At 49.6% G+C, this 11,136-nt stretch overlaps 1 long non-coding RNA gene across 1 annotated transcript; it reads left to right on the top strand.

Annotated features, from left to right (window-relative positions):
* The first annotated feature begins 890 nt into the window (after positions 1-890).
* LOC126638871 (uncharacterized) lies at positions 891-5,804 on the top strand. The gene is made up of 3 exons (XR_007628703.1): positions 891-1,162; positions 1,792-1,945; positions 5,546-5,804. It is a non-coding gene; the product is annotated as an uncharacterized LOC126638871 (long non-coding RNA).
* The last annotated feature ends 5,332 nt before the right edge of the window (positions 5,805-11,136 follow it).

Raw genomic sequence — 11,136 nt, 5'->3', positions numbered from 1 at the left:
AAAAGTTGCTAAAATTAAGCAACACTTCAAAGTTTGGATTGATTAGAAGTGAGTGAGGTTCATTGTCGTAAGGGTTGAGGAGTTTGTGTTTGACTTTATTCTTAAATATTTACAAGAAAACTAACCACTGTGTTTTGGCTCTGTAAATATTGACAGCAGGTTTTCATCTTTCATTAGGAGGACCAATATTTGCTGAATTGAATCCGTGACCCTCAGGTTAAATGCACAGAGATGGGACGGGGATCTTGTCACTGCAATGAGGAGTCAAACTGGCTGATTCCAGCAGAACTAAAGAGGGGGGAAATGGGGGAATTATGGACCTTTTCCATTAAAACACACCAAATGTTTGAGCAAGGGATGCTCCTCTCCCTCAGGTGAAGTGTCCCAGGTATCTCCTGCTCGTGGCTTTCAGGCTGATGTGGGTCTGGTTTCTCCTTCTCTCTGCCTTTGCTCTGGTGACAACGTGCTCTTCAGGGTGCTTGGCTGATGCTGCAGGCCTTGCTGGCCCTGCTAAGCTTTACAGTTGGAATTTTATATCCATGGAGGTCTGTGAAAATCCTCTTAATTTTTGCAAGCCCTTATTTAAATCCCAGGTAATTAATTATCCACTGTGGCAAAGCTCAGCACCCCTTCCTAGAGGTGTTGCACGTGCATCTAATGGAAGTTCCTGACTCAAAAATCCACAATCCTTGAGTAAACATTGCACCTAAATTTTGGGCTTGGATTGGGTTGATCTATGAGCTGTAAATTCCTAAGTAGCATTTGTCCATAGATAACATGAGTCAAAAGGCCTGACTTTTTAAAGGAATTCCATGTTTCCCACCTGAAGTAATCAGGGAAGACAATACAGAGTGGTTTTCAAGAACCCCAATTCCCTTGGTTTGAATGTTCTATGTGATTTGTTAGTCAGAAATTCCATCATGTTTTGTCCCATCCCTCAGAAATCTCAGTTCCAATTTTTTTCCCTCCTCAGAGCTGTCTTGTGCATAACAAACCCCACATTGTTCCTGTGTGTTCTCCTGCATTTATTTCATGTCATCTTCTTGCAGGGAAGAAAAAAACCTAGAGCTTCTCTCACTTAGCACCCTTTGGGACAGCAGCTGTAGATGAAGAGCAAGCAATCAACATGTCAGGATAAAATTAGATTGCCACGGAGTACAAGGTTTGATCCAATATCTGTATCAGATTCGGTTTTCAGCTCTGCATATCACAATAAAATAATGCTTGCTGAAGGTGCTCAGCACGAAGCAGCTTTTTCACAGATGCTTTTCATCTGTGGAAAAGCTGGGGAAAAGGGGGCAGGGTGAAATCAGCTATTTTACACTATTACCTCAATATTTAGCAGTAGTTATAAATAAGACATGGATGCAGGAGCTGGCTCTTTGCTGTGTTTCTGTGCCTCAGAGGGGGCTCCTGTATGTCCTCAGTGCAGGGCAGTGGTGGAGCCAGGATTAGAATCCCAGAATATTGGGAGTTGCCCTTAGAGACAGCTCTGATGAGGCCAGGGGTGGATGACAGCTTGCACAGAAAAATATCTACATTTTGACATTTCTTTTTCCTACAAAGTGCCCTAATATTTTCAAGAAGTAATATTTGCTTCCATTTAGCTGGACAAAAATTAGTGAAAATATTTAAATTATTCACTCAAACATGTTTGGTTAGCTTGAAGGGCCCAGCAGAGCTCAAGTGCCAACAAGTTGGGCAGTGACAGCTCCGTGTGGCCACAACCTCCTCTGTCTGTGCTGGATTAAATAAAACCCTTTTTCTGACTGTTTGTCCATCTTCCCCCAGGTCTCTGGTTAACAGGAACTGTCTCCTGAAGGGAGCCACGATGATGTGGGAGGTGTGGCTGGGATTGCTGTGAGGGTGCTGAGCCAAGAAGGTGTTTGACCCTCGGGCCTCGCAATTTGTGCCGCGTCGAATCTTCAGCCGGTGGAACGTCCTGGTAAGGGCAGAGTCATTGATTTGAACTAACTGGGGGTAAAATCCATTTTCTCTTGGGCGTAAAAATATTGAAACACACACAGAGCCTGTTTGTAACACTCGTGGCCCACTTAATCTCCTGTTAAGGGAACTTAACCGGGCTCTGCCTGTGCCCAGCTCCGGGGTTGGGGTGATGAGACTCCAAGGATGTTCTCTGTCCCCACGTTATTCAATTCTCCAGACCAGCTCCCGCTGCTCTGTCAATAGCTTTCAAATTAATGGTCCAATCTTTTTAAATTAATGAGTTTGCAGTGACCTCAGTGGAAGTGGATCAGCTCTGAGACTGTGGGCCCAGCCGGGCGCCCTTGGTGGTGCTGCAGCTGAAAGTAGTTCACCTACTTTAGGCACAACCACGGCACCTCGAGCTCCTCTGTGTCTTTGGGACTCATTAAAGCCTCCATTCCTGCCCTGCTGCTCCCAACAAAGAGGGTTTTAATTGTGGCATTTTTGATTTTGTCCTTTCTCTACTCGTTTATCTCAAGCAACTGCTCTAAAAAGCTCTTGTTAGCCCAGGGTCTCCTGAGAGACAAAACTCAACACCTGCACCTTCCAAATCCCTATGGGAGGTTTGAAAAATCTTATTTCAATCATTACCATAACAAGGCATCTCAGACAAAAGCAATATTATCAGAGCAGCCGATAGGTGATGGAGATGTTTCCAGTCACTGTAAATTGTTGGTTTTTATGGAAAACACAGTGAGTCTTGAAGAGGAGCACTCTGAAAATGCTGGGCTGTCACCTGGGATGCAGAAACTTCAATATTGGAGGATCCATAAACAGTAAAACCACATCAAGAGAAAACAATCTGTTATCATTAGCTGGGGAGACCAGGTCGTCAATGTATTTTGCCTGAGTTTGCTTGTTGTTGTACTCAGGGCTAAAACCTTGCACAGACCAGGCTTTCTACAGTATGAATGAGGAAAGATGTCAAGGGAATAAATGAAACAGATGAGGAAAAGATCTACACTTCTACAAAATGGGCACAGCCAGGAAGAGACCTTAAAAAAAAAAAAAAAAGAAGTTAAAACTTAATTTACAAAGAACGCTCCTGACTTCTGTCATAAAATGTTCCAAAACAATTTCATGACTCAATTCCTGCAGCCATTGAAGTAGGAAGAATTACATAAGATCCTTGCTGTTTGCTTTATATTATGCTTAACTCATATTCTCAATGATTCATTATCAAGACTTGTCAGATCTAATTAAGAGGAGTGCCAGCTGTGATGGTGTTTGATATCACAGCACCTTGCACAGTGGGGACTCAACCTCGTGTGGAATCAGCTCAGAGCAACCAGTGATTTGGTGCTTTGGGGCTCCCTGTGGTCTGGGCTGTTCCAAAGGGGAAGGGATTTTTGTGGAGAAGTTCCTCCTTAACTTGAAATGGAGTTTTCTGTGAGTCTCTATTACAGCAAACAAACAACAAAGTGTATGGAATTACCAATAAGGTTTTCCTTCCTGTGGCAAGCAACCTCTCTTTAGTTAAATAAATATAATGAAGCTCCAAAAAGGGCACAGTTTTAAAGTCAGGAAGGAATGAGTGTGCGAACTCTGCATGTGCTCATGGAAGATGTCAATGGAAGGTGTCCCTGCCCATGGCAGAGGGTTGGAACTGGATAGTCTCTAGGGTTCCTTCCACCCCAAACCATTCTATGATTCTAGGGCTTTGTGTCCAAGTGTTTAAGCTGATGTGAACTGTCCAGTGAGCTCATAAAGCTCTGGAAGCAGTTTACAAAGAAAACCTTTCTGACCCACATATGATACAGGCAGTCATCCATCACAGAACCTGTGCACTGTTGTGTACACCCTGCTGTTAAAGCCAGAAATTAAACAGTGATTCATTTCTGGGCAGCAATGGTAAAATATCAGGGACTCATTTACAGGGATGTGAGCCAGGTGGGTCCCTTGGCCCTGTGGTGACTCTGGCTCTGCCCATCCCAAGGTCATTGTCTGTCCTGGCAGCACAGGACAGGTGGGAGCACCTTGGAGAGGCTCCCCCACCCCACCAGCCTGTTCAGCACAGGGGACACCCTCCAGCTCCTGAAAATGAAGTTATCAAAAGCAAGCCCTAAAACCCCCAAACCCAACAAACCCCAAAGGCAGCCCCTAAATTGGAGGGTGTTTTTCCCCTCATGGTTGTGAGCCCTTGCCCAGCAGCCCTGCTGTGAACAGGGGTGATACCATCACTCGTCCCGTGGAATTAATTGTGTTACTGGCTCTGAGCTGCTCAGCCACTGGTGCTGCTGAGGACAGAGAGCCCAGGGGAAAGGGCTGGGCTCTGACTCGAGGAGTGCTCAGCAGTGGGCTCCAGGCTCAGGGAGTGCTCAGCAGTGGGCTCCAGGCTCAGGCTGTGCTGGAGGATGAGGCTGAAGCGACTCAGGGCGTGGGTGTTGATGAAGTGGAGCTGCATGAGGCCTGGGCTGGCAGCAAACCCCAAAGTTCTTTGGGGAAAAAAAAAGGTCAAATATTTTTAAAGGGTTTTGCTTAAAATTTGGTGAAGCTGTGAAGGGCAGAAAAGGGCAGAAAAAAGGCTCTCAAGAGCATCCTGAGTGATTCCATCAGCTTTAATGCCACTGTGTCCCTTAGAAAAGTCCAGGCAGCACAGCCAGCCGGGGAGGAGGCGACCTGCCTGTGCTGGCTGGCTCAGTTCATTGTCTGACATTACAAAACTGTTATTATTTTGAGAAAGCTGTCTTATTTAATTATCAGGAATGTACAATTCCTTCATTCTCATTCTAGCACTGGAAGAGATGTTCCAGGCATTAAGCAAATCACAGCGTACTTAGTAAATAAGAAAGCGAGAGAATAACAAGTGTTTGCGAGGCAGGAGTGATTGTTGTGTGTGAATTGCAGCGATTTCCATGATTGGGCTGGAGCGCCCGGCTGATGGAGCTGCCTGGTTGGAAGATCTGTCATCTCCAAGGGGTGGTTTGCGAGTGTCTCCTGAATAATTGATTGATCTGTTCCTCTCAAATGCTCGGATGGCTTTCAAAGCCCGGGCACAGGGAATGATGGGACTCCAGGGTTGGCAGCTTTTGGTGGGGAAAATGCCCAACTGACCAAAGCCCTCATCCTTGGGAGCAGCAAGGGCCTTCCCATTTCATCTTTCCCTGGTAGTGGGGATGGGGGTACCAGACCCCTGCACTGAGGTTCCTTTTTCTAACCACAGAATCACAAAATCATTTAGATTGGAGAGGACCTTTCAGGTCATCAAGTCCCACTATAAACCCAGCACTGCCAAGCCCAGATTGTTTCTTGCTATGTTTTCCAATATATAGCAAGTTTGGCTTTTAAAATGGTATTTAGAAAAAAATTGGGGGTTATTGTGATTTCATTTCAGTTTTGGTTGCTTCTGAAGGTGTCCTTTTGATGGAAACAATTGATGTTTGAAAACCCAAGGAAATTCTAATGAAGAACCCAAGACTTGTTGGCAATATCCTCCCCTGGTTATTCCAAGTTTCCTGTATTAGTCTGGTGGTATTTTTACATAAATAACCTGTACTGAAATTTCAAAATGTACCATCTCTGCACTTGTAGAAGCTCAGAGGGCTGTTATTTTTTTCAGTGGTATTATCAGAAATTCCCTGTCTGAGTCTGCCGAGCTCCTGCTGCTCAGGATGGGATGGATCAGAGTGGAAGGTTGATAGAAACACGAGCTGGGGCTGTTGTTGACTGGCACCTTCTGTTAGAGCTGCTCTTCCAGTGCTGAGCCTGCTTCCCTGGACTCCTGGAAGGTTCACACCTTGGCAGGAGCTGCTCAGCACAGTTTGGTGAGGTCTCCTCCGTCCCGTGCCAGGCACGTCCCTCCCCACAGGGGGCTTTAATGGTTGGGATGTGACCCGTGGCACCGGCACAGAGCAGTGGGGGAGGGATCCACCCCACCCTGTGCCAGCTCTGGTGGCTCACAGAGCATCTGCTGCCCCTGTGGGGTGCCAGGGAGGGCTCTCCAAGGGGACCCTTGTGCCACGTCAGCCGCGGGTCCCTCCGGTTCGCGGCGTCTGCCGGCACGGCGGGGACCTGCCGGCTGGGACCCTGTCCAGCACAGACCCAGCAGCTCCAGCTCCCCCCTCCTCCCAGAGCTCTCTCTCCTCCAAGGTTCTCTCTCCTCCCCCCAGAGCCTTTTGCTCTTCCCAGCAGCAGCCGCCGGGGCCCGGGAGGCAGCACAGGGAGGTGACTGCAAATGGAAAATAACTGTGTGTGTGATGCTGGACCTTGGAGAGCAGCAGAGGAAAGAAACGTTTCTCTCCCTGCAGTGAGGCTGGGGCTCTCAGAGCTGCTCTGCTCTCACGTGGGGTCACACCTGTGGGTTGCAACAGGGAGCTAGGCCCAGACACTTCCTGTAGCACAGAGTGTTCAGTGCAGTTTTATTCTCTATAGACTTGGAAATCATCCATAGCGAGTCTTGTAGATTTAATAACTTCACATGGTTTATAAATGATAATCTCTTTATAATCTATAGGATATTTTAATATTTTAATAGTTTGCTGTCCCCTGTCCTCCCTGGAAACCAGAGCCACACTGTCACCTTCTCTTTTTAAACAGCCACAACAAAGCCCTGAGTTAAGGATCTGAGTTTTTCGCTGGCCTCTGCTCCAAAAATCCATTATTTTCTGAACACCAGACATGGGAGCTCTGGCTGCTGTCCCAGCCCTGACTTCACCCAACAAGTTAATTGCTTGTACCACGTCCATTACAGTTGTCCAAGCTGACCTCCGATGGCACGGCAGCCTCGTGCCACGTTCCCAGCATTTGAAAGATTGTTTTATTCCTCCTTCCTGCTATTCCATCGCTCTTGGTTTTGCTTCCAGTGGTCAGTTTTAACAGGATTTCATGTTCACTCTGCCAGCTGTGCAGATAAAAGCAATGTTTAATTATACAGCAGCTCTGAAAGGAGATGCGGGAGATCCTCCTGTGCTGGTGATCGCACCACTCCCGGAAGGATGCCAGTGATGAGGCTGATTCCTTGCTGGCAAAGCCTTTGCTTATCCAGGAGCAATTTGGCTGAATCCACCATCTTATTTGACAGGCGAGTTAAGCAATGTTTTTGAATATTCTCTTGGATGTGTTTAACCACTGTTGACGTCAAAACAAATTCTCCTGCTAAGAAGATCGGGCTTGATTTGTTTTCTTGTTGTTGTTGTTTTGTTATTTTTCTGGTGAACTTTTGTTTTGATTTGTGGGGGTTTGGGGTTTATTTTGGTGAAGCAAACCTCCACTGGGGGGGATGGAGCATGTCCCCAGCCCTGCAAAGTGCCAGGCAGTGGGACTGTGCCCATGGGTGGTGGAGACACAGATGGGACTTTGGTTTCTGGGTGCCTGGTCCTACCTGGAGTGGTAACAGTGCATCAAACCCCAGTGCCAACCTCCCTGGTGTGTCATTCTTTGGGTGAGGAAAGCACAACAGCTTCATGCTTGTCCCAGGGGGTCTCCAGCCTGTGCTGGTGGGAGGACACAGCCCCCAAGGTTGGGCAGGGCACGTGAAGGGCGTGTTTGCTGTCTCTGGGAGCTCAGAGTGACTTGTGCTGGGAGTTGGGTTTGGTGCACGAATGACTCACTGGGAAGTGAAGCACAAAGCATCACACTGAAATGACTTTCCCACCATTCCCATATGCTTCTGTCAATATTCCCATTAAAGACATAAAGCACTGGGTACTGCAATGGCATCACTTTCTGAGTCGTTCCAGATCACGGCTCCAGCTCTGCCGTGATTTGCTGTGTCGCTGATGGCTCTGAGGGTGGGCAGTGCAGCCTGCAGTGGACATGATTCAACTTTTCTTAGGAATTGCCGGTTGAATCCCCTTAGCTGGCTGTTCTGGTGGGCCACAGGGGAGGGGAGGATGTTTTAGCTCAGTGGGATCCGGGCTGTCACACACTCAGGTGTGATACACTCTCTGTCATGGTTAGTCAGCGCTGTCTCACCTCCAGGTGTTCAGCAATCCAAACTGAAAGCAGAGAATCACAGACTCATTTTGGTTGGAAAAGGCCTTTAAGATCATCAAGTCCAAATGCTTCTTCCAAGGAAAACGCAGCAGTGACAGCTGCACAGGCTGTTATTATATTTACTTCCTTGTCTGAGAGGGCCAGAGTGGGTGTGGGTAGCTGAGTGCACACAGTGGATGCAGCTCAGGTATGATGGAAGGGAGATCCTGTCTGCTGAAGAGTTAAATTTAAAAGGCAGGAGACTGAAAACTGATAGCCAGGGTTTTTCAGGCAATGTCCAATGGTACTTGTTACCACGGGAGCCAAGTACTTCACAAGAGTGGAAGAGGGGCTGGGCCCCTTTATGGATATCAAGAATATCCAGAGTAATGATTAACTATATCAATTTTTGTACTGTAATTAGAATAATTTTTCATGCTTCAGGGCTTAAACCAATTTCTGTATATGAGAGACCAGGAAGAGATTTATGGCAGGAACAGATTAAAGGCATCTGCACACAGCAAAGCTCTGGCCTTTTCTTCTGACACATCTGCTGTTCCAAGACAAGCCCCTGGGCTAGGATGGACCCTGGGTCTGCCCTGATGAGCTGTGTCAGTTCCTGTGTTCCTTAGGGAGTCTGCTGTGGAGTATGGAGACTGATTCTTTAGGTAAACCAAGGTGTGAGGGAAGGAGGATGAAGTGGAGAGCAAGGCCTGGGTGTTGGCACAAGCTGGATTGTGATACCCAAATTACAATGAAATAACCATTTGTGATGTTTTCAGTCCATGGAAAAACTAAACTTTGGTCCCAAGCCTGAAAATTATAATTTCTAGTGGAGAACTCCAGCTGCTTTTATTGCTGTTTATGCTTGTTATGTCCTGGCCCTGCTGTAAATCTTCCGAGCTGCCATGTCTGTCCAGTTCTGCTGCTGCTTCCAAACACCCCCTTTCACCAGGGAACATTCATTTGCTGCTCTGGTTCTGGTGGTATTTGAATAGCACCAGTTTGGAGTCCTTGCTTGTAGCAACTTCTGCCAAAAACAAGTGGACACAGAACCAACAAAAAAAAAAAAGAAAAGAAAAGAAGAAAAGGCTGGAGAATATGGTAAGGACACAATTTTAAAAAGTAGAGATTTGAAGGTGTTCAAAGGGTTTAATAATTACTGGAAGGTGTGACATTAACCCCTGGCCAGCTCCATCTCTGTCAGGACTCAGTCAGCAGAGCCACTCACCTGTGTCTGCCAGACTGGTCACGCTGCAGCTCTTCAGTGTTGGGAGATAAAATTTGTCTGGGCCAAAACAGATAAAAACCATCAGTTTTTACTGATGGTTTTTACTGTTATGGCAGTAACAGTTGTGTTACTCTGACTTCACTGAAATATAATGTGTTGGAAATGAAGCAATCACTGGAGCTGTCTCTGAGTGACACTTCAGAGGAGTAGCTGAGTTGATGAGAAGCTCAACGTGCCCTGGCCATGGGCACTGAGAGCCCAGAACCCCCCGTGCCCTGGGCTGACCCCCCAGCGTGGACAGCAGGGCAGGGGGGGATTCTGCTCCTCTGTCCCCTCAGGTGAGACCCCCCTGCAGAGCAGCCCCAGCCCTGGGAACAGCACAGGGAGGATGTGGAGCTGCCAGAGAGTCCAGAGGAGGCACCGAGAGGATCCAAGGGCTGGATCCCTCTGCTCTGGAGCCAGGCTGGGAGAGCTGGAGGGTTCCTCTGGAGAAGAGAAGGCTCCAGGGAGACCTGAGAGCCCCTTCCAGGGCCTAAAGGGGCTCCAGGAGAGCTGGAGAGGGACTGGGGACAAGGCATGGAGGGACAGGACACAGGGAATGGCTTCCCACTGCCCGAGGGCAGGGAGAGATGGGATATTGGGAAGGAATCCTTCCCTGGGAGGGTGGGCAGGCCCTGGCACAGGGTGCCCAGAGAAGTTGTGGATTCCCATCCCTGGAAGTGTCCAAGGCCAGGTTGGACAGGGCTTGGAGTCACCCTGGGCTGGTGGAAGGTGTCCCTGCCCATGGCAGGGGGTGGAACTGGGATGGGCTTTGAGGTCCCTTCCAACCCAAACCATTGGTTGTGGTTCCAACCCATTCCATGACTGGGCAGGTTGAACACATGGAGTGCTGCTGGTCCAGTGTGTGTGTGAGAGCTGTTCATACAGCTGATCTGGTATTTATGAAGGAGAAATTAAAGGTAATTAAGTGAAGAAAGGTTGTCTCCAAAAAACATGCTTGGTCTGGTGGAAACATCTGAGGGATGTATTCTAAATTACTCTTGAACTGGGAATGTGACAGGGCGTGGATTTGCTGGTCAGCACAGAATGGCAACAGGTGCTGTCTCTTTGGGTGTTCAGAGTTTTGGGTGAAGGAAACAAAACCAGGATATTGCAGCATCCTCCAGATCTGGGTGTGCAAAACAAAAATGGGTCTGGAGATCTCAAAACAGAAGGATGCATTGCTTCGGATTTGGGAGTAAGGGATTACATCCAAACTCCTCCTCCTCCTCGCGGGCTCCATCGGTACCCACCTCAGCGGGGGGAGGATCTCGTTTCCATGTCACAGTCGGGATTGCTGCTTAGGCAACGAGACCCGGCGCTGTGCTGGCGGGCTGCTCCAGCACCCCGGCGGGCTGCGGGGCTCTGGGGGGCGGCCCCCTCTGCTCCCCGGCCGGTCCCGGGCCCCGCGAGCGGAGGGCGCTGCGCTCCCGGCCGGGAGAACGAGGAGGAGGAGGAGCAGGAGGATGCTCCAGTGGGGCTGAGCGAGTGTCCCCACGAAGGCGCCTTTGGCGGGCTCTCCCGAGCCGCTCCCAGCCCCGGGCTCCGGCCGTGGGGTCCCCCCGGCTCCCCCTTCCCGGCGCCGGCGGGTCCGGCCGGGCCGCGGAACACCTGTGAACACCCAGCCCGGGGGGCGGGCGGAGGGGCTGGGACCAACCCTGGCCCCGGCCCCATCCCACCCGCATCTCCATCCCATCCCTGTCTCATCCCATCCCCGTCCCATCCCATCCCATCCCATCCCATCCCATCCCATCGCATCCCATCGCATCCCATCCCATCCCATCCCATCGCATCCCATCCCGCTCCGGGGCGGTGCTGCGGTGGCTGCGCAGCGGCGGCGGGCGGGGCGGGCCGGGGGGCGGGCGGCCCCGGCGCTTTAAAGCGGCCGCGGCGGTCGCGGTGCCCAGCGCCGGGAGCCGGGAGCGCGGGCAGGGCGGGCGGGAGCGGCCGAACCCCGCAGCCCTCCC

This window comes from Myiozetetes cayanensis, unplaced genomic scaffold, assembly GCF_022539395.1.
Source record: "Myiozetetes cayanensis isolate MyiCay16 unplaced genomic scaffold, myiCay2020 scf18, whole genome shotgun sequence".
In the NCBI taxonomy this organism is placed as follows: domain Eukaryota; kingdom Metazoa; phylum Chordata; class Aves; order Passeriformes; family Tyrannidae; genus Myiozetetes; species Myiozetetes cayanensis.
The sequence above is the reverse complement of the archived record's forward strand: the minus strand, read 5'-3'. Positions and strand labels throughout refer to the sequence as shown.